The sequence below is a fragment of the Budorcas taxicolor genome, chromosome 1 (genome assembly GCF_023091745.1).
Source record: "Budorcas taxicolor isolate Tak-1 chromosome 1, Takin1.1, whole genome shotgun sequence".
In the NCBI taxonomy this organism is placed as follows: Eukaryota; Metazoa; Chordata; class Mammalia; order Artiodactyla; family Bovidae; genus Budorcas; species Budorcas taxicolor.
This window is the reverse complement of record NC_068910.1, coordinates 216,267,280-216,294,680: the sequence shown is the minus strand read 5'-3', so window position 1 is coordinate 216,294,680 and position 27,401 is coordinate 216,267,280. Positions and strand designations below refer to the sequence as shown.

Genomic DNA, 27,401 nt, shown 5'->3' with positions numbered 1-27,401 from the left:
GGGACGATGTGGGTGATTTAATAGTTAATCCCACTAAGGGATTGTAAGGAAAGAAAAAGTGGGGAAACCCTGTAAGTTAATGATTACCCAAGGAAGCAGGCTTGCTTAGCCACAAAACCAAGGAGATTTGCTCAGCAGCAAAACCACACAACAGAAGCTTGAAACATGCCCCAAACATGACACGACAGCGGCCTGAGACCCACGTCATTCGCAGTGAGCTCAGTAAGCTAGTGATTCCCAGGGCACGGTTCTCTGCATGCATTAAAAACACAAGTGTAAGCAAAGGGTGAGATTATACTAAAACGTGAGATGGTTTACCATTTGTAGTATATGTTACTGCCTTTTTGTTCATTTCTCTGTGCCATGACAAGTCCACACTTGATTACAGGGGGACAAGAAAACTCCCCTGCTTGACATGGAGGAAGAGCTGACAATAGAATCATGATGTTCTACTCGAGGTGAGGAAGAAGGTGGTCTTTCCCCCAGCCTACTTTTCGTTGGACTTTAAAACTGTAGCCCACTAAGTTCTCAGGTGCGTTCCCCTCTTTTACGCCCACTTGCATGTCCCACAAGCATCCTCGTCTAATAAATCACTTATCTATCACTTTGCTTCTTGGCAAACTCTTTCTGCACTGAGACTGGAGCTCATCAAAGTCCCGCTGTCCTTGAAACACCACCTAGCGGTATCAGTAACAACACTATTTACGATAGCCTAGACATGGAAGCAACCTAAGTGTCCATCCACAGATGAATGGCTACATAGTGGAATACTACTCAGACATAAAAAGGAATGAAATAATGCCATGTGCAGCAACATGTGTAAGACCTGGAGATTATCACACTAAGTGAAGTAAGTCAGAAAGAGAAAGACAGATATATGACATCACTTAAATGTTGTATCTAAAATATGATGCAGTGAACTTAGGTATGAAAGAGAGACTCACAGACATAGAGAACAGATTTGTGGTTGCTAAGGGGGAAGATACGGAGAAGGATTGGGGGTTTGGGTTTAGCAGACACAAACTATTATATATAGGATGAATAAACAGCAATGCTGTATTGTATAGCACAGAGAACAATATTCTGTATCCTGTGATAAACCATAATAGAAAAGAATATGAAAAAGAATGTATGTGTGTATATATGAATCACTTTGTTGTATGACAGAAATAAACACAACATTGTAAGTCAACTATGCTTCAATAAAATAAAATTTTTTAAAGTAACAAAATTCATCAGTTTATGATTTTAACTATTGAATAATATAATTTCTAATCACACAGCAATGAGGACACCTAATGTGGTCAAGATTGCCTGCCTTTGACATGTTAACAAAATTCTCCATCTCAGTGAGTCATCAGCTAGTTCCTAGCTTACTGAGCATTTCCATTTTTTTTTTCCTGTCTCCCCGTGTCCTGGTACATCACATGGCTGTGGACTTGTACACGGCTTTTCAGGAAGGAACCAGATAACAGAGGAAAATGTACTCTCAACAGAGGTGGTGTTCCTTTAATATTTGTTGACTTGATTTTTTTTTAAAGAACCATCCAGAATTCACTTCTAAATAAAAGGGAAAGAATAGGCAGAGAAAACTGCTTTTTTTCTTCTCACATTTAAACTTTCTGGGAAATCAAGCTTTCTTCAAGACCCAAGCAAATATCCTTGGTATAAGATGAATATGTGAAATTTGTACATTTCTGCCAGCATCTCACTATTTAAGCTGTTTCTGAAGGTTAGATAATTCTATTTTTGTACACAATATTTTACCAACATCAGTTGATTCCAGATACTATGCAAGGTGAGAGGAATACAATGTGGAAAACACAGGCTCTACTCTAAAGATGCTCACGGTTTTGTGGAAGCAGACAGACATTTAAGCAAATGGTTGTATCAAAGAGTACCAAATGTGAGGTTAGAAGTATTGCATGGGAGCATAGGCATAGCAGAAGTTACTGACTTAATGATGGTAAGAAGATGAGTCAGGGAAGGTTTTCAGAGGTGATGTTTGAGCTGCAGAGGGGTACACCTGGGAAGCGAGATAGGGCTTTTAGTAGAGGGAACAAGATGTGTGAATGCAGAGAGAAACTGCGAAGCGAGTCAATGTCATTTCAAAAGGAACGCCTGTGAACAGTGGACAAGCAGCAGGAGACAAGGCCAGTGGCAGGGACTGGATCACGGGAGACCTCGCTTGGTATTTAAAGGTAACTGGACTTCGTTCTATGGAAGAAATAATAAACTAAAGACTGTGTGTGTGCTTCAGTTGTGTCTGACTCTTTGCGACTGTACGGACTGTAGCCTGCCAGGCTTCTCTGTCCAGGGAACTCTCCAGACAAGAATACTAAAGTTGGTTTCCATGCCCTCCTGCAGGGGATCTTCCTGACCCAAGGATCAAACCCCAGTCTCCTGCACTGACAGACTGGGTTCTTTACCACAAGCGCTACCTAAACTGGAGACTAAATAGATGATCTGAGACTTGGGTTCGATCCCTGGGTCGGGAAGATCTGCTGGAGAAGGAAATGCAATCCACTCCAGTGCTATTGCCTGGAAAATCCCATGGACAGAGGAGCCTGATTGGTTACAGTCCATGGGGTAGCAAAGAGTCCAACACAACTGAGCGACTTCACTTTCTTTCACTTTCTAGAGGGCATATACTGCTTCAGGAGTATCGTGAATCCCATGTAATGAGATGCAAAATTCTGTTGACTTTTATTTTCCCTGAAATACAGTCCATAATTTTCGAGATCCCCAAAGAGGTCCACGACCACCTCCTCCTGCTGGACAGCATTCGGCTGACCTCAGAGCACAACGGCTGGGTTACCCATGTAGGCAGCAGTGTCACTGACAGTTCTGCCCGGTGACGGAAGTAGAAACGAAGAGAACAATGGCATGTCAAGTGGCCGCACCGTCGTGAGTCTGAGGAAGCAAGCCCAAGTTTGATATCTGATAATGATCTGCCTATGGGATAAGGGCTGCCCAGGCGGTGCTAGTGGTAAAGAACCCGCCTGCCGATGCAGGAGACGTAAGAGACTCGGGTTGGATCCCGGGGTCAGGAAGATCCCCTGGGGGAGGAGGTGGCCACCTACTCCAGTGTTCTTGCCTGGAGAACCCCACGGACAGAGGAGCCTGGAGAGCTATAGTCCATGGGGTCACAGAGTTGAACACAACTGAAGCGGCATGCACAATGATTTACCCCACAGAAGTGAAACAGAGAAGGGCCGGTGTGGTGAAGCTCCTTCATCAGACCTTCAGAAGGAAGCAGTTCTGTTGATTTATTCTGTGATTTCCACGCTTTCCCTTCGTCACCAACACTCCCCAGTCTCTGTTTGGGGCAGACGTCTCCTCTTTGGAAGCACTTGAAGTGTGCCTAGTCCAGACTGAGACGTGCTGAATCATACAGTTTACACTGTATCTCAAAGACAGCACAAAAGAGAAAGCAGGATATCTCATTATTTTTCTACTGATTACCTGTTGAAATGATAACATGCTAAATATATTGGATTCAATAAAATATATTTAAAAATCCAGCTTCACCGGTTTTGTTTCTTTTTAAAATATTTGTTCTGTGGAACATTATGCTTACTAGAAAATTTAAAATTACACATGTGGCTGATGAAATAAATTTTTACACTCTGAGGTATGAGGAAGTCATTTTGGTTTATATATGATTTAACTAAAATTTTATGCTAACTTGAGCAGGCTGTTTGTGGCCTATCAAACATACATTACACATCTGCTTTAATTTTTTTATTCACTCATTTATTTATTCAAAGACATAATAGCATAAATAATAACACTAAAATTGCATGCATTCAGTAGAAACAAGACAACATTGTAAAGTAACTATACTCTAATAAAAATTAATTAGTTAAAAAAATAAAACTAGCCAAAAGCATAAAAATTATATAAATTTTGAAGAAATTGTTATTTGAGAACAAGAACTTTCTCTTGAAAAGAGGTACAATTAATTTGGGGAATATACAATAAATTCAGACTTAAAGGATTTTTTTTTCCTGCAGCAGTAAGGAAAATAATTGATGTTAATAGAACATGGTAGGAACTGATAGGGAGGTTCAGATTAAATAACTGACTTAGAGGAATGAAAATTTACTCTTCTTGGGAAAAGTGATAGCAGTCAGGTAGAAAAAGAGAAAATGATACTGCTTCCTGTTGTGACAACTAATCATTTTCTGAATAATCTCTTTCAAGCCAGTTAAATTTGGATTTGACTACAGAATTCATGTGGTTGCAGAGAGTCAAACATGTGCACACATGCACACACACACACACAATCTGGGGATTTTAGCAGTTATAATAATTTGGCCACTTGATTATTTTTGCTGATTTAATTATTAAAGAAGATTGAACACTGACCAGAAATAAAGAACAGATTAAATGCCTCCCTTCCTGGGATACAATGCTGGTCTTCCTTTGATGATAAGACTCCCTTCCCAGGTACCAAGGTCATGCTGACTCTCTGGGTGCAGCTGGTCTGTTTTTTCTTTTTTTTTTTTTTTAAACCTTTAAGGAAGGTATCCTTGACTTGTTTGATGTTCTTTTTCTGACAAGATATACCATACTTCTCTGGAGCAGTTCCTCAGAGTTATCTGAGAGGCTGCATCCCAGGGCAGCAGTTCTCAGTTTGGTGCATAAATAACTATTTTCTTTTCCTGTTAGATTGCTTACTGATTATTTCCATCGACACGGCTAATATATTTTTGTTGGTAGCATTATCCTAAGACTTTCCATCAGTGCATTTCAGACTGGAACATTTGCTTCTCAAGCAGTATGTTGGCGGTGTTCTGTTCGTATGTCACATGTTGGGTTCTCAGGGAATCTCGGGAAAGGAGAGGGTGGGTCAGATTGAGAGACCAGCATTGAAGTGTATGCGCTGCCGTGTGTGAGCGAGACAGCTAGTGGGGAGCTGCTGTGCAGCATGGGGGGCTCAGCCCGGGCTCTGTGATGACCTGCAGGGGTGGGATGGGGAGGCAGGAGGGAGGCTCAGGAGGGAAGGGATATATGTGTGCCTACGGCTGATTCCCTGGTGGCTCAGACAGTAGAGAATCTGCCTGCCATGCAGGAGACCCTTGTTCGATCCCTGGGACAGGAAGATCCCCTGGAGAAGGGAATGGTGACCCACTCCAGTATTCTTGCCTGGAGAATCCTGTGGACAAAAGAGCTGGAGGGCTACAGTCCATGGGGTCGCAAAGAGTCGGACACGACTGAGCTACTGACACTATGGCTGATTCACCACGTAGCTGTGTGGCAGAAACCAACTCCACATTGTAAAGCAATTATCCTCTCATTAAACATAAATTTAGAAAAATGAAAAAAAAGAGAGGTTGAAATGGACAAAAAGGAACCTTACTTGGAAAGTTAGTGAGAGAGATTGGGAGGAATAAAGCCTGGGAAGGAGAGCTGTCTGCCTGCCATGCAGGCCTGACAATAGCTGTTCAGTCTCATGGGGACTCCCAGCAAGCACTGCCCTGGGGGTGTGTCCCGCTTTGGGCACACGTGGCCAGGCTTGGTATTGCTGCCTTGCTAGGTTATTGGCTAGGGGCTTTTCGGAGATAAGCATGCTCTCTGCTGAGAACTGAAGCAGATGTGAAGGGGTTAACATCTGGAGGTCAGTGGCTAGCCATAGAGTTCTTTCTTGGAGCTCTGAGCAGACTACCCCTGTGTTTGCCGAATTCTGTTTGTTTTTTTTTTAAATGAAACATGCGCACACATACCTTGGAAAGTGATATACAAAGAATATTCATAATCCCTTGGAAAGTGGTATACTATGATTCAGACTGCAAAGAATCTGCCTGCAATGCGTGAGACCTGGGTTCAATCCCAGGGTCAGGAAGATCCCCTGGAGAAGAGAATGGCTACCCAATCCAGTATTCATGTCTGGAGAATTCCGTGGACAGAGGAGCCTGGCGGGTTACAGTCTGTGGGGTCACGAAGAGTTGGACACAACTGAGTGATTAACACACAAATGCAACAAATAAATATTAATATATATGTATCCTTTCCCAAAGTCCCCTCTCTCATGTTCTAGGGATTGCTGTAGGAGTCAATAGTCTGAACAATTTCTCATAAAATTTAGTAATAGTCACTATTTTGCTAGTCTATCCAGCTCCAAATTACATATGCCATAAGGATTCTCAATCTTTAAAAATTTAGTTACAATAATCATTTAGAAAAGTGCACCAGTCTTAATGTGTATACCTTAATAAATGCTTCCATTTGTGTGCCCACTTAACTGCACCCAATTTAAAATAGAAAACATCTCCTACATCCTAGAAGACTCCCCCATGTCACCGCTTAGGCAGTATCTCCCTTCTCCCAGAAATGACAGCTGTTCTAACTTCATTCGCTGTAAATTAGTTTTACCTGTTATTTGATTTCATGCAGTTGCGTGCTCTTTTAGTCCGGTTTCTTTAACTCATCATTGTACGTTAGAGATTTATCCGTAGTTTTGGTTTAGCTTTTGAAACTATGATATTCATTTGTGTGCATATGGGATAATTTATCATTCTATTCTTGGTGCTGTGCCTGCCAGCTTATGGGATCTCAGTTGCCTGACCCGGGACTGAACCAAGGCCCTGGCAGTGAAAGCGCTCAGTCCTAAACCGCTGGTGCTGGTGGTGGTTTAGTCACTCAATTACGTCCGACTCTTGCGACTCCATGGACTGTAGCCCACCAGGCTTCTCTGTCCGTGGGATTCTCCAGGCAAGAATAGTGGAGTGGCTTGCCATCTCCTTCTCCAGGGGATCTTCCCAAGCCAGGGATTAAACCGGGGTCTCCTGCGTTGCAGGCAGATTCTTTACTGCTGAGCCACCGGGGAAGGCCCGCCTAACCACTGGACCACCAGGGAATTCTCATCTTAGTAGACATTTGGTTGTTTCCAGTTTTGAGCTGTGATGAATAAAGTTGCTAAGTACATGTTTTTTATACTTGGCTGTTAGTGGACACAAGCACTCATTTCTCCTGGGTAGATATCTGGGAAGGGGATTGCTGAATCAGAAGATATGCATATGATCAGTTTTAAAGACAGTTTTTAAAGATGATTATAGTAATTTACACTCCCACCAGCTACATGTAGGTTCCAGTTGCTCCAAATTCTCATCGACACTTCATATTGTCAGCCTTATTAATTTTAGTCATTCCAGTGGGTACTAATTTAGATTTTTTAGTTCCAAACTCTCCTGATCTAGTCCTAGTGAACGGGTGGCCACACCACCAACACCGTGGGGTTTAGTTGATCTCTAACTTTGTGCACTTTTTCCTTTATCAACTTCACACCCACCTGCGGTGGTGAGATGTGATTAAGGGGTACTTAGCTCTTTCGTGGGCTTCCCTGATGGCTCAGCTGGTAAAGAATCTGCCTGCAATGCAGGAGACCCCAGTTTGACTCCTGGATCAGGAAGATCCCCTGGCGAAGGGCTAGGCTACCCATTCCAGTATTCTTGGGCTTCCCTGGTGACTCAGACGGTAAAGTATCTGCCTGCAGTGCAGGAGACCTGGGTTCGGTCCTTGGGTTGGGAAAATCCCCTGGAGGAGGGCATGGCAACCCACTCCAGTATTCTCGCCTGGCAAATCCCCATGGACAGAGGAGCCTGATGGGCTACAGTTCATGGAGTTGCAAAGAGCTGGACACGACTGATGGACTGAGCAGAGCACAGCTCTTGGGTAAGAACTCTTAGCCCCTCTTTGTCACCCAGTCTCTGCCAGGTGGCTTGCAAGGATTCAAGACTGGCAGACTGACAGTTCCAGAGCAAAGTCTGCGGGCACGCTTTCTCCAATTCTAGAAAATTCTCTCGTTAATGTAGGTATGAGGAAACTGCCATCACACTGAGGTTTTGTTTATTGATGACAAATTTAAGTAAATTATTAATATTTTTATTTTCTTTTTTTATTGAAGGAGAGTCGATTTACAATGCTGTGTTAATTTCAGGTGTGCGGCCAAGTGCATTTCGTACATATACATGTATATGCTTCTTCAGATTCTTTCCCCGTATAGTTTATTACGTGATATTGAATAGTTTCCTGTGCTATGTGGCAGATTCTCGTTGGTTGTCTACTTTATGCATAGTAGTGTGTATCTACTCATCTTAAGGGATACGCCAGGAGTTTGGGGGAACTGGCATTTTTGCAGCCTCATGACAGGAGGTGGTGTCTGTTTCTGCTCACCACTGTGTCCCAGGGGTCAGTATTTGCTCCTCTCTTTGGTGAGACGCCCTGGAATGATGGGAAGGGGTAAAGCAAGCAGAAACTAGTGGCTCAGACCTGGCAGGGTGTGAGATGAATGTAGCCCACAGATGTCTGATATCAGTTCACGGCATTTAGAAATAATTAGAATTAGTTGTGTGTCTAGTTTTGTTTTTTATTTTTTAGTCTTTTTGTCTTTTTAATACAATTCATGAGGTTCTCACTGCAAGTACACTGGGGTGGTTTGCCATTCCCTCCTCCAGTGGGTCATGTTTTGTCAGAACTCTCCAGTATGACTTGTCTGTCTTGGGTGGCCCTACATAGCATGGTTCATAGCTTCACTGAGTTACGCAAGCCCCATCACCACGACAAGGCAGTGGTCTGGAAGACCCAGCAGTGGCCACAGGACTGGAAAAGGTCAATCACCCCAATTCCCAAGAAGGGTACTACTAAAGAATGTTCCAGTGAAGTGAAAGTCTCAGTCGTGTCTGACTCTTTGTGACCCCATGGACTGTACAGTCTATGGAATTTTCCAGGCCAGAATACTGGAGTGGGTAGGCTTTCCCTTCTCCAGGGGATCTTCACAACCCAGGGATCGAATCCAGGTCTCCTGCATTGCAGGCAGATTCTTTACCAGCTGAGCCACAGGGGAAGGCCAAGAATACATTGGTGGGTAGCCTATCCCTTCTCCAGCAGATCTTCCTGACCCAGGAATCAAACCTGGGTCTCCAGCATTGCAGGCGGATTCTTTACCAACTGAGCTATCAGGGAAGCCAGAAAGAATGTTCTAACCATCAGACAATTCTACTCATCTCCCATGCTAGAAAGGTCACGCTTAAAATCTTACATGCTAGGCTTCAGCATTATGAGAACCAAGAACTTCCAGATGTCCAAGCTGGGTTTAGGAAAGGCAGAGAAACCAAAGATTTAATTCCCAACATTTGCTGGATCAAAGAGAAAGCAAGGAAATTCCAGAAAAGAATCTACCTCTGTTTAATCAACTACGCTAAAGCCTTTGACTGTGTGGATCATGACAAATTGTGGAAAGCTCGTAAAGAGATGGGAATACCAGACCATCTTACCTGTCTTCTAAGAAAGCTGTATGAGGGTCAACAAACAACAGTTAGAACCCTGTATGGAACAACCGATCGATTCAGGATTGAGAAAGGAGTACGACAGGGCTGTCTGCTGTCACCCTGTTTGGTTAACTGATACGCTGAGCACATCATGAGAAAAGCCAGACTGCATGAGTTACAAGTTGGAATCAAGATAAATGGGAGAAACATCAACAAGCTCAGATAGGCAGATGATACCATGCTAATGGCAGGAAGCGAAGAGGAACTAAAGAGCTTCTTGATGAGGGTGAAGGAGGAGAGAGGAGAGTGTAAGAGCCAGCTTAAGACTAAATATTTAAAAAACTAGGATCATGGCATCCAGCCTTATTACTTCATGGCAAATAGAAGGGGAAAAGGTGGAAGTATAGACAGATTCCCTCTTCTTGGGCTCTAAAAATCGAAATGCATAAAGTCCAACAATCCTACATCAACCCCATGTGGAGCAGATGCTGTTATTGAAAGGTTGCGACTGTGTGCTGTGAGCTACATCAGGATTTGTGACCTCCGGAGGAGAGGATTTTGATCTGAGAGATGAGGCTGGAATCATTTGTGTAATAAAATTTTATTAAAGTATGAAAAGCATAGAGGAAGCTCCTGACACAGACATCAGAAGAGGGCAGTAAGAGTGCCCCCTTGCTAGTTTTTAGCAAGGAGTTATATATCTGTTAGCAAGTTGCTAATCAGATAAAGAAGCACCTCGAAACTGAGAGAATTGCATCAGGCGCCTCTCCCACAATATGCATTTTGAGATAGTATTGGCAGAAGGTACGTCATCCCCAGTCATAAAACAATTGACATGAATCTTAAAGAAAGGCAGATTTCCAAGCAAATGCATAGTTTCATTAACATAGCTTAAGAGAACATTCCCATGAGTAAGATGTACTGGTTTGTTGAGCTGTTATTGGTTCAAGGTTTGAGTCTTAGGTGGCACAGATTTGAAGAAAGGCAGATTCCAAGGCAAATACATAATTCATTAACATAGCTTAAGAAAAACATTTCCATAAGAAAAACACTTTGGTAGGCTCAAGGTTTGAAGAAAGTTAAGTTCAGGCAGAACTAGGTGTCCTCATGGCAACAAAGAATTTAAAAGAAACCTCCTTTTAATTTTGCATAGAGAAAGAGAAAAAAAGTCTGCCCCTTACAGATTATTTCCTCCAGTTGGGGAGCCCTAGCCTTCCTACCAGAGAAGGCAATGGCACCCCACTCCAGTACTCTTGCCTGGAAAATCCCATGGACGGAGGAGCCTGGTGGGCTACAGTCCATGGGGTCGCTAGGAGTTGGACACGACTGAGTGACTTCACTTTCACTTTTCACTCTCATGCACTGGAGAAGGAAATGGCAACCCACTCCAGTGTTCTTGCCTTGAGAATCCCAGGGACATGGGAGCCTGGTGGGCTGCCATCTATGGGGTCGCACAGAGTCGGACAGGACTGAGGTGACTTAGCAGCAGCAGCAGCCTTCCTACCTGTTGCCCTCTCATTATGATACTTAAGTTTCCAGGGGAGAAAAATAAGAGAGAAGTTATGAAGCACAGATGGGAAATAATGGAGGCAGAGTTTGAACTTCCCAGCAGATTGGTGTCAAAGCCAGAGCCAATTTTTTAGAGTATTAAATGAACATTTTTGATTCTACTATCTCAAGAATCAATCCTAAAGGAAATCAACCATGAATATTCATTGGAAGGACTGATGCTGAAGCTGAAGCTCCAGTACTTTGGCCACCTGATGTGAACAGCTGACTCATTGGAAAAGACCCTGATGCTGGAAAAGATGGAAGGCAAAGGAGAAGGGGATGACAGAGGATGAGATGGTTAGATAACATCACTGAGTCAGTGGACATGAATCAGCAAACTCTGGGAGACAGTAAAGGACAGGAGAGTCTGGCATGCTATGCTGTTGCTGCTGCTGCTGCTAAGTCGCTTCAGTCGTGTCTGACTCTGTGTGACCCCATAGACAGCAGCCCAACAGGCTCCCGCATCCCTGAGATTCTCCAGGCCGGAACACTGGAGTGGGCTGCCATTGCCTTCTCTGCTGGCATGCTATCGCCCATGGAGCTGCAGAGTCTGACATGACTTAGCAACTGAACAACAACAAATCTCAAGAATATCACTACTTTTCAGTGCCTTTGGTAATTCAGAAATCAACTGAGGGACTTCCCTGGTGGTCTGTGTTTAAGACTCCATACTCCCAGTGTAGAGGATCCAGGGTTTGATCCCTGGTGAGGAAGTAGATCCCGTATGCCACACCTAAGAGTTCTCAAGCCACAACTGAGACCTGGCCTTGCCAAATAAGTAAATGTTGAAAAGAAATCAATTGAAAAGAGTACATGTATAGAATTATCTTTTTAAAATAAGCATGGATTATGGAATGTCCTTAAGCAGTTCAGTTCTTCAGGAACCAAAGTCCTATTTATTTTTGCTTGTTTGTTGTTTGTTCTGTTAAATTTTTATTGTCTGTGATTATCCTGGAGAAGAGCAGAGGTACAGGATTCCAGCTTGTCTTCTCAGGTCATTTTGAGCCATTTAATAAATTAGGATTTGTAGTTATCTCCAGTTCTATGTTAGCTGGTACATTAATAGTGGAGGGCAGACACATTGAAACCATACTCGCAGAAAACTAGTCAATCTAATCACACTAGGACCACAGCCTTGTCTAACTCAATGAAACCAAGTCATGCCTGCAGGGCAACCCAAGACCAGTGGGTCATGGTGGAGAGGCCTGACAGAATATGGTCCACTGGAGAAGGGAATGGCAAACCACTTCAGTATTCTTGCCTTGAGAACCCCATGAACAGTATGAAAAGGCAAAATGATAGGATACTGAAAGAGGAACTCCCCAGGTCAGTAGGTGCCCAATATGCTACTGGAGATCAGTGGAGAAATAACTCCAGAAAGAATGAAGGGATGGAGCCAAAGAAAAAACAATACCCAGCTGTGGATGTGACTGGTAATAGAAGCAAGGTCCGATGCTGTAAAGAGCAATATTGCATAGGAACCTGGAATGTCAGGTCCATGAATCAAGGCAAATTGGAAGTGGTCAAACAGGAGATGGCAAGAGTGAAAGTCAACATTCTATCAGCGAACTAAAATGGACTGGAATGGGTGAATTTAACTCAGATGACCATTGATCGTATCTACTACTGCGGGCAGGAATCGCTCAGAAGAAATGGAGTAGCCATCATGGTCAACAAAAGAGTCCGAAATGCAGTACTTGGATGCAATCTCAAAAATGACAGACTGATCTCTGTTCGTCTTCAAGGCAAACCATTCAATATCACAGTAATCCAAGTCTATGCCCCAACCAGTAACGCTGAAGAAACTGAAGTTGAATGGTTCTATGAAGACCTGCAAGACCTTTTAGAACTAACACCCAAAAAAGATGTCCTTTTCATTATATGGGACTGGAATGCAAAAGTAGGAAGTCAAGAAACACCTGGAGTAACAGGCAAATTTGGCCTTGGAATGCGGAATGAAGCAGGGCAAAGACTAATTGAGTTTTGCCAAGAAAATGCACTGGTCATAGCAAACACCTTCTTCCAACAACACAAGAGAAGACTCTACATATGGACATCACCAGATGGTCAACACTGAAATCAGATTGATTATATTCTTTGCACCCAAAGATGGAGAAGCTCTATACAGTCAGCAAAAACAAGAGTGGGAGCTAACTGTGGCTCAGATCATGAACTCCTTATTGCCAAATTCAGACTTAAATTGAAGAAAGTAGGGAAAACCGCGAGACCAATCAGGTATGACCTAAATCAAATCCCTTATGATTATACAATGGAAGTGAGAAATAGATTTAAGGGACTAGATCTGACAGACAGAGTACCTGATGAACTATGGATGGAGGTTCGTGACATTGTAAAGGAGACAGGGATCAAGACCATCCCCATGGAAAAGAAATGCAAAAAAGCAAAATGGCTGTCTGGGGAGGCCTTACAAATAGCTGTGAAAAGAAGAGAAGCGAAAGGCAAAGGAGAAAAGGAAAGATACAAGCATCTGAATGCAGAGTTCCAAAGAATAGCAAGAAGAGATAAGAAAGCCTTCTTCAGTGATCACTGCAAAGAAATAGAGGAAAACAATAGAATGGGAAAGACTAGAGATCTCTTCAAGAAAATTAGAGATACCAAGGGAACATTTCATGCAAAGATGGGCTCGATAAAGGACAGAAATGGTATGGACCTAACAGAAGCAGACGATATTAAGAAGAGGTGGCAAGAATACATGGAAGAACTGTACAAAAAAGATCTTCATGACCCAGATAATCACAATGGTGTGATCACTCATCTAGAGCCAGACATCTTGGAATGTGAAGTCAAGTGGGCCTTAGAAAGCATCACTACAAACAAAGCTAGTGGAGGTGATGGCATTCCAGTAGAGCTATTTCAAATCCTAAAAGATGATGCTGTGAAAGTGCTGCACTCAATAGGCCAGCAAATTTGGAAAACTCAGCAGTGGCCACAGGACTGGAAAAGGTCAGTTTTCATTCCAATCCCAAAAAAGGCAATGCAAAAAAATGCTCAAACTACCGCACAATTGCACTCATCTCACATGCTAGTAAAGTAATTCTCAAAATTCTCCAAGCCAGACTTCAGCAATACGTGAACTGTGAACTCCCTGATGGTCAAGCTGGTTTTAGACAAGGCAGAGGAACCAGAGATCAAATTGTCAACATCTGCTGGATCATGGAAAAAGCACGAGAGTTCCAGAAAAACATCTATTTCTGCTTTATTGACTATGCCAAAGCCTTTGACTGTGTGGATCACAAGAAACTGTGGAAAATTCTGAAAGAGATAGGAATACCAGACCACCTGACCTGCCTCTTGAGAAATCTGTATGCAGGTCAGGAAGCAACAGTTAGAACTGGACATGGAACAACAGACTGGTTCCAAGTAGGAAAAGGAGTGCGTCAAGGCTGTGTATCGTCACCCTGCTTATTTAACTTCTATGCAGAGTACGTCATGTGAAATGCTGGACTGAAAGAAACACAAGCTGGAATCAAGATTGCCGGGAGAAATGTCAGTAGCCTCAGATATGCAGATGACACCACCCTTATGGCAGAAAGTGAAGATGAACTACAAAGCCTCTTGATGAAAGTGAAAGTGAAGAGTGAAAAAGTTGGCTTAAATAAAGCTCAACATTCAGAAAAGGAAGATCATGGCATGTGGTCACATCACTTCATGGGAAATAGATGGGGAAACAGTGGAAACAGTGTCAGACTTTATTTTTTGGAGCTCCAAAATCACTGCAGATGGTGACTGCAGCCATGAAATTAAAAGACGCTTACTCCTTGGAAGAAAAATTATGACCAACCTAGATAACATGTTCAAAAGCAGAGACATTACTTTGCCGACTAGGGTCCGTCTAGTCAAGGCTATGGTTTTTCCTGTGGTCATGTATGGATGGGAGAGTTGGACTGTGAAGAAGGCTAGGTGCCAAAGAATTGATGCTCTTGAACTGTGGTGTTGGAGAAGACTCTTGAGAGTCCCTTGGACTGCAAGGAGATTCAACCAGTCCATTCTAAAGGAGGTCAACCCTGGGATTTCTTTGGAAGGAATGATGCTAACGCTGAAAGTCCATTTTTGGCCACCTCATGTGAAGAGTTGACTCATTGGAGAAGACTCTGATGCTGGGAGGGATTGGGGGCAGGAGGAGAAGGGGACAACCGAGGATGAGATGGCTGGATGGCATCACTGACTCGATGGATGTTAGTCTGAGTGAACTCTGGGAGTTGGTGATGGACAGGGAGGCCTGGCGTACTGTGATTCATGTGGTCACAAAAAGTCGGACACAACTGAGTGACTAAACTTAGAACTTAGAACTTAGTGACTGCAGCCATGAAATTAAAAGATGCTTGCTCCTAGGAAGAAAAGCTTTGAAAAACCTAGATAGCGTATTAAACAACAGAGGCATCCCTTTGCTGATTAAGGTCCATATGATGAACGTCAAAGCTATGGTTTTCCCAGTATTTACTATGGGTGTGAAAGTTGGACCATAAGGAAGGCTGAGCATTGAAGAATTGATGCTTTCAAACTGTGGTGTTGAGAATTCCTTGGATAGCATGGAAATCAAACCAGTCAATCCTAAAGAAAATCAACCCTCAATATTCATTGAAAGAACTGATGCTGAAAGTCCAATATTTTGGCCACCTGATGTGAAGAACTGACTCATTGGAAAACACCTTGATGCTGAGAAAGATTGAGGGTAGGAGGAGAGGGGGCGATAGATGATGAGATGGTTGGATGGCGTCGTCTACTCAGTGGACATGAGTTTGAGCAACTTTGGGTGATAGTGAGGACAGGGAAGCCTGGCGTGCTGCAGTCCACGTGGTAGCAAAGAGTTGGACACGACTCAGTGACTGAACATCCCATAATGAGATGGTGGTTTACTAGGCACAGATCGAGTCTTTGTTTATGTCAAATCAGTCAGATTATCTAAAGTCACAAAACATAGTTACATCACTTGCATAGTAACAAAAACAGGTAAAATTTGTCAAGAGCTTCCTACCTGCCAGAGGCACCACACTATCCATTGTATATACATTTTTTTCTTTTCATTTGCAACATAAAGATACTTTTCTTCTTCTAATTCCTTTTCTCATGTAATAACTTGCACCAGTCCAACATTTGAACAGCTTTTAGTGATGTAATTCTTTCCATTAAGTCATGACTGTAATTGTTAGCTTTAATAAAGCAACTGCTGTGAGCAATAGAACACCGATTTTTAAACAGGATAGAACTAAACTCTGAATAAGAAACTCAGTAAGCCCGAATTTTGTTCTCAAAACAATTTAACATATATGCCCATTTTAAGACAATTCCTATTTTCTCCTGCATTCTACGCAGACCCTTTTCCATCTGAGCCACCAGGGAAGTCGTTATTTTCTCATGAGAACATCCTAAAATTGTTTTGCCCAGTTCGAAAAAATGAACTTCCAGAGATGTAGGTGAATGAGACCAATGTCTACTTATAATATTTAACTTAGTTACACATAAACATTTTAAAGTCTTTCATTATGTAAAAAGTATACTAAATTAGAAATTACTTTTTTCTCTTTCTCATGTTTTATCAAACCATTTTATTAAAAATTCTTCCCATATAGTTTCTCTGTCAGTTACTTTAGCTTTATTGCAGCCACTTCGTGGAAGCAAGTCACCTGGCTTTCTAGGGTATATTGTATTCACTTTTAAGTCTGTTGTTGAAGATTGTCCTTGCACATTTTACGTTCAGCTTCAAAAACCCTTTGATCACTTTTCTTCTAAGAATATCTTTATGGTTTCCACTGTGTAATCACAAATTTATTGTTTGTAAAAGTGATTGTTACAAGTCTTATTTCAGGTGCTTCAGTCCTGTTTAACTCCTTGCGACCCTGGGGACTGTAGCCCTCCAGGCTCCTCTGTCCATGGGGATTCTCAGGCAATAATACTGGAGTGGGTGCCACGCCCTGCTCCAGGGGAGCTTCCCACCCCAGGGATTAAACTCTTGTCTCTTCTGTCTCCTGCCCTGGCAGGCAGGTTCTTTACCACTAGTGCCAATGTTTCATGGTAGCTAACATTTTAAATTGTAATAATGTCTGTTAGAGTTCCTTACCACCAAACTCCCCAGCCCTTTTTTTTCCTTTTTAAACTCATCTGCTGGGTGACCTCCATAAACACCCTATGCTGCTGCTGCTAAGCTGCTTTAGTTGTGTCCGACTCTGTGTGACCCTATAGATGGCAACCCACCAGGCTCTCCCATCCCTGGGATTCTCCAGGCAAGAACACTGGAGTGGGTTGCCATTTCCTTCTCCAATGCATGAAAGTGAAAAGTGAAAGTGAAGTCGCTCAGTCATGTCCGACTCTGTGCGACCCCATAGACTGCAGCCCACCAGGCTCCTCCGTCCATGGGATTTTCCAGGCAAGAGTACTGGAGTGGGTTGCCATTGCCTTCTCCAAACACCCCATAAATATCTCAAATTAACTCTCTGACTGGGTGTCAATACAATGCTGCTCAAAGTTAAGTAATGGAGAGGGTCTTCCAAATATGAGAAACTTTGTAAAGACTTTGGAAGATTCAAATTTGGGAATACTCTTTTCTGAGGACTAATTTTAAAAAAAGAAAAAGCCCCACACAATCATATCTGTACATCAAGTGGAACTTTAGAAACTAAAAATAGAAGTCATAGGAGTGGGGGGTCTTTTCCTTCACACTCTTCTTTCTAATTTTCAGCTGTGATGAAACACACATAATATCAACCTTATATCGCCGCCATTATTAAACGTTCAGCTCAGTGGGGGTGAGTGCCCCCATGCTGTGGAGTCATCCCCACCGTCCTTCTCCGGAAAGCTTTCCATTTTGCAAGCTGGAACTCTGTACCTATTAAATGCTAACTCCCTATCTCCTCTCTGCTCAGCCCCTGGCAGCCACTATTCCTCTCTGTCTCTCTGAAGCTGACTACCCTAAGTGCCTCATTAAACAGAATCATACCATGTTTTTGTCTTATTTCACCCAGCGTAATTGTTACTGAATGTAAGTCTGTGTGCCCAATACACAGTGAGGCCCAATAAACCAAAAGCCAGCTTGGAGCAGAGAAAGGTTTATTTCAAGGTCCTCCAAGAAGACAAGTGGCTCAGGACCCCCAAATCCTGAACTCCTCAAAGGGTTGGAGGTGTACCGGAACTGACATCTGTCTGAAGCCAGAACCTGTGCTTGTCTTATTATCTCTTGCTGTCTGTTAGGTGTAAAACACCTCATTTGCCTTCTCCATGCAATTTGAGGAGTACTTCCAAGGTAGCATTTCATGTATTCATTGCAGCAATCCTGCAAATGATTCAAAGAATCAGAAGAATCACTATTACCCAGATTCATCAAATTTTATCAGAGGAGGAAACTAATTTACAGAGTAATGTACTCACAAAACAAGCAGAATTGGTGTTACTGAGTCCAAGCTTATGCTGCTCACCTCATGATAGGCCCATAAATTCAGAGATGAGTTGTTGGGGCAAGGAATAGCAACTTTATTTGTATAGCTGGCAGACCGAGAAGAGAGTGGACTCATCTCCCAAAGAACTGTCTTGCCGGAGGTAGAATTCTGGCTTCTTTTATGCTGAAAGGGGAAGGAGTAAAGTCAAACACCTCCAGGTTCCTGTCAGCTTCTAGAGGGGATGTGTTAGCTTATTCCTCCTGCAGCCACCCACAGGTGAGCCTGGTCAGGAGGTTTCCTGTTGAAAGGTTGCAGCCGTGAGCTGTGAGCCATGCCAGGATTCTTGACCTCTGGAGGAGAGGATTTTGATCTGGGGTCAGCGATGAGGCTTGATCACTTGAAACTTTTGTGTTCAGTTCAGTTCAGTCGCTCAGTCGTGCCTGACTCTCTGCGACCCCATGAATCGCAGCACGCCAGGCCTCCCTGTTCATCACCATCTCACTCAGACTCACGTCCATCGAGTCGGTGATGCCATCCAGCCGTCTCATCCTCTGTCGTCCCCTTGTCCTCCTGCCCCCAATCCCTCCCAGCATCAGAGTCTTTTCAATGAGTCAGCTCTTCGCATGAGGTGGCCAAAGTACTGGAGTTTCAGCTTTAGCATCATTCCTTCCAAAGAAATCCCAGGGCTGATCTCCTTCAGAATGGACCGGTTGGATCTCCTTGCAGTCCAAGGGACTCTCAAGAGTCTTCTCCAACACCATAGTTCAAAAGCATCAATTCTTTGGCACCTAGCCTTCTTCACAGTCCAACGCTCACATCCATACATGACCACAGGAAAAACCATAGCCTTGACTAGACGGACCTTAGTCGGCAAAGTAATGTCTCTGCTTTTGAATATGCTATCTAGGTTGGTCATAACTTTTCTTCCAAGGAGTAAGTGTCTTTTAATTTCGTGGCTGCAATCACCATCTGCAGTGATTTTGGAGCCCCCCAAAATAAAGTCTGACACTGTTTCCACTGTTTCTCCATCTATTTCCCATGGAGTGATGGGACCGGATGCCATGGTCTTCATTTTCTGAATGTTGAGCTTTAAGCCAACTTTTTCGCTCTTGTTTTTCACTTTCATCAAGAGGCTTTTTAGCTCCTCTTCACTTTCTGCCATAAGGGTGGTGTCATCTGCATATCTGAGGTTATTGATATTTCTCCTGGGAATCTTGATTCCAGCTTGCGTTTCTTCCATTTGTGTAATAAAGTTTTATTAAAGTATAAAGGATAGAGGAAGCTTCTGACATAGGCATAAGAAGGGGGCAAAAATAGTGCCCCCCCTTGCTAGTTTTTATCAAGGAGTTATGTATCTGTTAAAGAATCACCTCAAAACTGAGAGAGATGCATCAGGCGCCTCTCCCACAACATGCATTTTGAGATGGCATTGGCACAAGGTGAGTCATCCCTGGCCGTAGAACAGTTGACATGAATCTTAAAGAAAGGCAGATTTCCAAGCAAATGCATTGTTTCATTAACATAGCTTAAGAGAACATTTCCATGAGTAAGATGTACTGGTTTGTTGAGCCATTATCTGTTGAAGCTTTGGGTTTTAGGCAGAACCTACTCGAAGAAAGGCAGATTCCAAGGCAAATACATAGTTTACTAACATAGCTTAAGAAGAACATTTCCATAAGAAAAATGCATTGGTTAGCTAAAGGTTTGAGAAAAGTTAAGTTTAGGCAGAACCAGGTGTCATCATGACAGCACAAGTTTTAAAAGGAACCTTTTAATTTTGTATAGAGAAGGGGAAAAAATCTGACATTTGTGGTTTGTGCAGGAGACACAGGAGACCTGGGTTAGATCCCTGGGTTGGAAAGGTCCCTGGAGGAGGAAATGGCAAACCCACTCCAGTACTCTTGCCTGGGAAATCCCATGGACAGAGGAGCCTGGCGGGCTATAGTCCATGGGATTGCAGAGTCAGACGCGACTGAGCATGCATACACAGGCATGGGAGGTAGGGTTCCCTGAGAGAGGCTGCTATGTCCAATTTATAGGTGACATCCTTTAGCGATTTACTTGTCTGTATGGGGGTATGTGTTAGGCCACTTCAGTCAGGTCTGACTCTTTGCAGCCTTATAGACTACAGCCCGCCCGCTGGGCTCCTCTGTCCATGGGAGTCTCCAGGCAAGAATGCCAAGTGGGCTGCCTTTCCCTCCTCCAGGGGCTCTTCCAGACCTAGGGATCAAACCTGCATCTCTCTATCTCCTGGATTGGCAGGTAGGTTCTTTACCACTAGCGCCGCCTGGAAAGCCCTATACTTGTAACACAATACAAAGTTTGTTCTCTATTACAATAGGACCCAATTCCAGGTCCTTTCATTCTAGACCCAGAGCACCTCTCACTGTTCCATGTTCCCTTTTACTGTCCTGGGCAGTGTATCTAGGGAAGTTATCTGGCCTCATTAAGTCAAAGTCAGCTGTTCATGTTTGCAGACCCTCTTTTGATGAAAGCCTCATGGGATATACACCTCTTGCTACTTTACCTTGAATCAGTTTGGCAAAAGGCATGATATTTACCATCCCCCTTTGCCTCCAGTATTAGATCAAGAGATCATATTAGTTAGTATTAGTTAGTTAGTTAGCAGGATTCAAAAAGTCTTGATTGAATGATCCTGTGTGCCAGGCAGTATGCTTATGGCTGGAAACCCAGAGACAAAGAAGTGAGACGTTGTCCTTGTCTCCAAGAACTCCTGCTACAGCCGGAATATAACACAGAAAACAGCGACACAGTATAGCAGAAACAGCCTCTCAGGAGAAGAGGTGATATATGGTCTGCACCTTAGGGGTGAGCCGGATTTCACCAAGAGGACAGAGTTAAACTGTGATTTATTCTCTGTGGAGCACAGGGAAACACTCATCTAGTTTCAGCTGCCTGGAGGAAATGTTCAAGCACACCTGTTTTGTTTGAGTGCTTAAGTTTTCCCAGTGTGGCTTGACTGAATGGATTAAAAATCTAGATATCTTGGATTTGCATGCTTCGGAGTCCGCAGTGTGGGCAGTTGCTGGATGAACATTCTGATTGCCTTGCAGGTGATCCAGTCGGGTCTTAGAGGACGTGGAAGGACTTGTAAGGATCCTGTCGTATTTTAGTCTTTCGGATGGCCGTTATCGCTAGTTGGAGCCGATTGGGGGGTGGTTGAGATAGCTGCTGGATTGTCTCTGTGTGTGTCATTATTCCACAGGGAGAAAGAGGCCCCTGAGGGCTTTCTGGACCCCGAGGTGAGGAAGGTTGCTGGGGTGCACGAGGTCCCAAGGTGAGTGCGGCCTTGAGCTGCAGCATTCTTTCCTTGTCTCTGTTTTATCCCTTGAATTTAAGGAAAATCTTAATTCTTCAACATAGCTGTGGTGTTTTCACTCTTTCTCACAGGGACGGTTTCCTGGAAATAGAAGTAGAGCCTGAGCAAAGGAATCCAATGTAAATAGCTTGTTGGGAGGGGACCAAAGTAAACACTGGTAGTGGAGTGTGAGACGTGGAGAAGTGAGATGGAAGGGACTGCTGCTGCTGCTGCTGCTAAGTCGCCTCAGTCGTGTCCGACTCTGTGCCACCCCATAGACGGCAGCCCACCAGGCTCCCCCATCTCTGGGATTCTCCAGGCAAGAACACTGGAGTGGGCTGCCATTTCCTTCTCCGATGCAGGAAAGTGAAAAGTGAAAGTGAAGTCGCTCAGTCGTGTCTGATTCTTTGCGACCCCATGGACAGCAGCCCACCAGGCTCCTCTGTCCATGGGATTTTCCAGGCAAGAGTGCTGGAGTGGGGTGCCATTGCCTTAAGGGAAGGTGGTCTCAAAAGGCTGCCTTGTTGTTCAGTAACCACTGTGGGTGGACGGAGCTTAATTCTTCTGGGGAATGGTGGGAGCCAGCGTGGAACAAACGTGCACTTCAGTGTTATCCCACTCGAGGGTGAGGGGGTGGGGGTATTCAGGCACCCAAATGCTGTCAGGCATTAGCTGAGGGCTGCTCTCAAGGGGCATTAATTCCCCAGTACTTCTGGACAGCCTTGTGTGTGGACAGACTCTGGTTCCAAGAAAGAACCCTCAGGAGAAGAGTCAGAACTGGCAGCTGGAGGCGGGGCCTGAGATCCTTAAAACATTAAAGGCTGATGGGTGGGGCATTGTTGCCTTAAATGTTTCTTAACTTTCCAGGATTAGACAGTCTCCTTCAGTAAGGCTAGAAAGTCTTGTCTGCAACTTCAGAGTCCTATAGAGTTTTTCTGATCACAATGACCATATTCTGCATATTCTAATGTTTCTCTTTCAATGAATTTATCCTGTTGTTCCTGGAAGCCTTCTCATGCTTGTTATTCAGTGTATTCTCATTTTTGTGTGACAAAATATGATTGTTATAAGTGGAAAGTCACTACTGTTTCCAGCTCAGCCCTTACTGTGTGAGGAGTGGCAAGGTGCAATTTTCTTCACATCATAGGTTCAGGGAAGTGGTAGTGATCAGTGCTGCAATGTCCATTATGGTTACTGGAGGAGAAATCTTCATTTTGATCTAAAAAATTACATTTTCTTGAAATTAGGGACATATGATTCTCTAAGTTAAACAATAGTTTAAAAGCCTCATTCAATCTTAGTCTTTTTTATTTCTTCTTAACTTTAGGGAGCAAGAGGTTTTTCAGGAGAAAAAGTGAGTGACCTTCCTTACTCTTTTCAAACTGGAGAACTGATTCTTTGGGAAACGCAATAACAAATTCACTTGTTTTTCCCTCCTTGAGTGAGGTGGGACTTAAAGCTTTCAGAAAAAGGAATATGTCAGATGCTATTAATGGCCAAACTGCCACGCTAATGAATGGCTAATTGTAAGGCATGTATTTCAGTCTTACGTCTTGGGTCTATGTGATAACTTTTAAGCCTTGCTAATTCTGTAAAAATTGAGCCATCTGTTTGTCATGTTTATTTGGAAGAGTTGGTCCTGAATTCAAGGCGTGGTCAGGAAGGTCTGGTCAAGCTCGGTGTCAAGTAGGAGAGAGATGCTAGCACAGGGCTACAAAGGAGCTGGCATCGTAGGGAATGACTTTGTATTCAGAAGCAAAGTATCCATTTGCTTGTCCATTCATTCAGAAAAATTTATTAGGTACTTCTCTGTTCCCCACATTACCCTTGGGAATGGTTACAAAGTGGTGAAAAGTCAAACAATGGCTGCTGCTGCTGCTGCTGCTAAGTCACTTCAGTCGTGTCTGACTCTGTGCGACCCCATAGACGGCAGCCCACCAGGCTCCCCCGTCCCTGGGATTCTCCAGGCAAGAACACTGGACTGGGTTGCCATTTCCTTCTCCAACGCAGGAAAGTGGAAAGTGAAAGTAAAGTCACTCAGTCGTGTCCGACTCTTAGCGACCCCATGGACTGCAGCCCACCAGGCTGCTCTGTCCATGGGATTTTCCAGGCAAGAGTACCGGAGTGGGGTGCCATTGATAGAACTCCTCTACTCAGGTCTCCTGGTTCTGATCCACCCCTATAGCCTGTGTCCAACACAGCATGTAATTTTAGCCCAGCAGTTTCGTGTGCTCATATTCATTCTCTAACTCAGCCGTATGTTTGCTAAAAAAATGTCTGAAATTTGATTTCCTTGTGTGACCAGTAGGAGTAAATCAACCAACCATCCCACATATGTGACATGCATCTTATTTTCCTTGCAGAACTTCAAATATTTTTCTTCAAAAGATGCTTTATAAACTCTTTTCTTCAAAAGAGTTTCCCTGGTGGCTCAGGTGGTAAAGCGTCTGCCTACACTGCAGGAGACCTGGGTTCAATCCCTGGATTGGGAAGATCCCCTGGAGAAGGAAATGGCAACCCACTCCAGTACTCTTGCCTGGAAAACCCCAAGGATGGAGGAGCCTGGTAGGCTACAGTCCATGGGGTCGCAAAGAGTTGGACATGACTGAGCAACTTCATTCACTGAGATAGTTGGCAAAATGAGGGATCCATAATTTGAAAGTGATGGAATGCTTGATGAACCATCACAATGCAGCTGCCAGTTTTTACTTTCATCACTAGTTAGCCCCAGTGTTTCAGTTCTTTTCTAAAGAAGTTTTTTTTTTTTTTAAGTCTTTCAAGATGCATATACACTCATTTAATTCCTACTTCTTCTGAAATCATCCAAGTTTCCATTATGCAGATTAATTCAGGGATATTTGCCAGTCTTTTTAAACTAAAAAAATAGTCAGTGGCATATTCTCAGGTTGCTTTTGTGTGCCTTAGTTTCAGAATAAAAGAATGTAAAACTATGAAAAAAAAAGTATACCCAATGGCAAAAGGACCAATGTTAGCATGTAGACAACCTGTGAGGAATGTTTCATTCAGTCTTGTGAGGGAGTTACAGTACTTGTTCCAGTGTAAAAATTTTAAAGGAAGTCTTTCTTTCCATTCAAAATCTGAGTTCCTTTTCTTTAACAGCTGAACTGTCAGGAAAAACAGTACATAGAGCTACTATCCACCTCAGGAAGAAAATAATTACTGCTTTTTAATGCTTGAATGCAGTATATAAATGTTGTTTCAGGAGGTCTAGATTCTTGTACCAACTGAGAACAAACTTAGCAAAGAAATTAACATCAGAACAAGAACACATACCCTGGTCCTCTTTGCCTAATGTTCTCATCTTTCTTTGCACCGCAGGGCAACCCTGGTGAGGAGGGTGCTGATGGCTTGCACGGAGACCAGGTACACGAAGTCTTCATTCTGTGTCCCCAGCCCCTCTCTGCCCCCACTAGTGTGGCATTAATAGTCTCTATGGTTGTCACGATTGGTCTGGAAATGTAAGGAAAGACGCATGCTTAACAATGTTGAAAGTTAGTTTACATATTTGCTATTATCTTCAAAACACAAGGGCCTTAGAAACTTAACTCCCATTTCACATATTATTGTCCAGGATTTTAGTTCTGTCTTTTTATTTTGTTAATTTCTACTAAATGAGACTTTGTTATAATTATGGTTTTATTTAGTTGATCCTTATCTGGCTTTACCCTCATTTCTGTTGCTATCACTGATACCTTCAAAGGAACATGAAAAGATGGTATTTCTGTTGCTTAAGGTACACCTTTTGGAGTTTTTCTTTAATAAAGCTTGTAAACCTCCTTGGTTGTTTTTTAATCTGAAAAAAATAATTTCATGATTTTACACTTTTACTTGAAAGATTGTTCTTTGGTAAACTATTTCCTCTCAGACCTTGGAAATGTGATTTTTGTATTCACCTGGGCTTCTATTGTCTTCTCTCCTTCGCTTTTGCTGTTAAGAAGTTATCCATCAAGCTGAAAGCTTAACCCCAGCTCACCTCCCCACTGCCAGGACCACCATGCCTGGCCTCCCCTTGAACACTCCACTGTGGCCAGTCCTGTTTTCACCTTATAAAGATGGTGGTGTGGGATCGCTTAGACTAATGGCTGTCTGAAACATTGCCTCCACCTATAATATGCTTGCAGTATTCTGTGATGATTTGACAGAGAAGGACACCTGTGTTCCTCCTTCTCAAATATTTTGAGTGGTGCCTCAAAGGGCACCCAATGCCTCTACTCTGGAAAAAGACATTGATTCAGTGCAGTTTCCAATCAATGAACAATGCTTTGAATTGATCAACTTCAGAAACACATGCTGCTGTGATTCCGTGCTGCAGCCTTGAACTCCCACCAGAGGTTCTGGGAGAATGTCCTGGCATACAAGGCCCAACCCAGAAAGAAGGAAAACTTGTTGACCTGTCTGGGAGACCGTTTCCACAGCATTGCCACTCTGGAGAAGGTTAGTGTGACCCCACCAAAGAAGTGCATTTCGAGGTTGAGACACAAAAGCGATCTCTTAGACAATTACATGTAGCAGGATGCTCATGAACGTTTAAATCATTTGCTGAATGGGAACATCCTGCAGGGAGAGAAGAAACTAAATGGGAGGTTAAAAAATGGCAGTGTGAAGGAACTGCTGCTGCTGCTGCTGCTAAGTCGCTTCAGTCGTGTCCGACTCTGTGTGACCCCACAGACGGCAGCCCACCAGGCTCCCCGGTCCCTGGGATTCTCCAGGCAAGAACACTGGAGTGGGCTGCCATTTCCTTCTCCAATGCATGAAAGTGAAACATGAAAGTGAAGTCGCTTAGTCGTATCTGACTCTCAGCGACCCCATTCTCAGCCTACCAGCAGAGAATGATAAACCAGAACTCACTTGTGTCCATGAGATTTCTCAGGGAGCACTCACCCGTGAAACTTGATGCTTGAGCTGTGAAACTGTTTGTAGCAAAAGATGAAGATTTTCTTGACCTTTGTGTCTATGTGGAGCAGAATATATCTATTGCTGCCTGTCTGAGAGACTTCAGCAACACAGAAACACTGTTGTGGACAAGAATTTTGTCATGCAGCAGGTTGCAGGCCCAGCAAAGGATGCGCGTCAGAAAGCTGCCCATGACTTTGGCCTTGCACGTCAAGCGGTACAAGTATGTGGAGCAGCTCCATGTACACCAAACGATCTTAGCAGGTGGTCTTCCTGCTGGGACTGCAGCTCTCCAACGCCTGCAGTGACATGAGCATCTGGCCTGCGTGTACGCCCTGGCTGTGCTGGCGGTCCACTGGGGCAGCGCTCCTAATCGTGGCTTTATGTCCATTTTCCTGTGGTGAAAAGTCATGGCTTCTAGCTTTTGTTTGATGATGATGTGGTAGAGAAAATGGGTGCCCAAGCTACTGAAGAATTCTATGGCCTGACTGCAGATATAAAAAAATTCAGAATCTGGATATATTTTATTCTGTCCATCAAGATAATAACTTTAAGGACTGTGGGACTCATCGGAATGGGGGGAAATGTTCAAAGCACTCTGAGCTGCAGACGTTTCTCTGCAGACACCCATCCCCCCCAGAGGCCCACCAGCAGTGTACTCTGCATCTCGGGGGTCTGGCTGTGTGACTCCTCCGCCTTCCCCCTAGCTCCCCTTCATTTTCCTACATGCAGCCCTACTCGTGGTTTTACGTTAGTCTGAGGTAGTGTTAACTGCAGTCAGATCGTAGTAAGGTTTAGGCGAATGACATTTGCTAATTTTAGAATTGAAATCAAGATTGCTGGGAGAAATATTAACAACCTCAGATATGCAGATGATACTACTCTAATCTAGTCAAAGCTATGGTTTTTCCGTAGCTATATATAGATGTGAGAGTTGGACTATAAACAAGGCTG

The 27,401-nt window shown here is 43.5% G+C and overlaps 1 pseudogene; it reads left to right on the top strand.

Annotated features, from left to right (window-relative positions):
- Positions 1 to 2,072: 2,072 nt before the first annotated feature.
- Positions 2,073 to 26,992, top strand: LOC128053356 (ubiquitin carboxyl-terminal hydrolase 46-like; annotated as a pseudogene).
- The last annotated feature ends 409 nt before the right edge of the window (positions 26,993 to 27,401 follow it).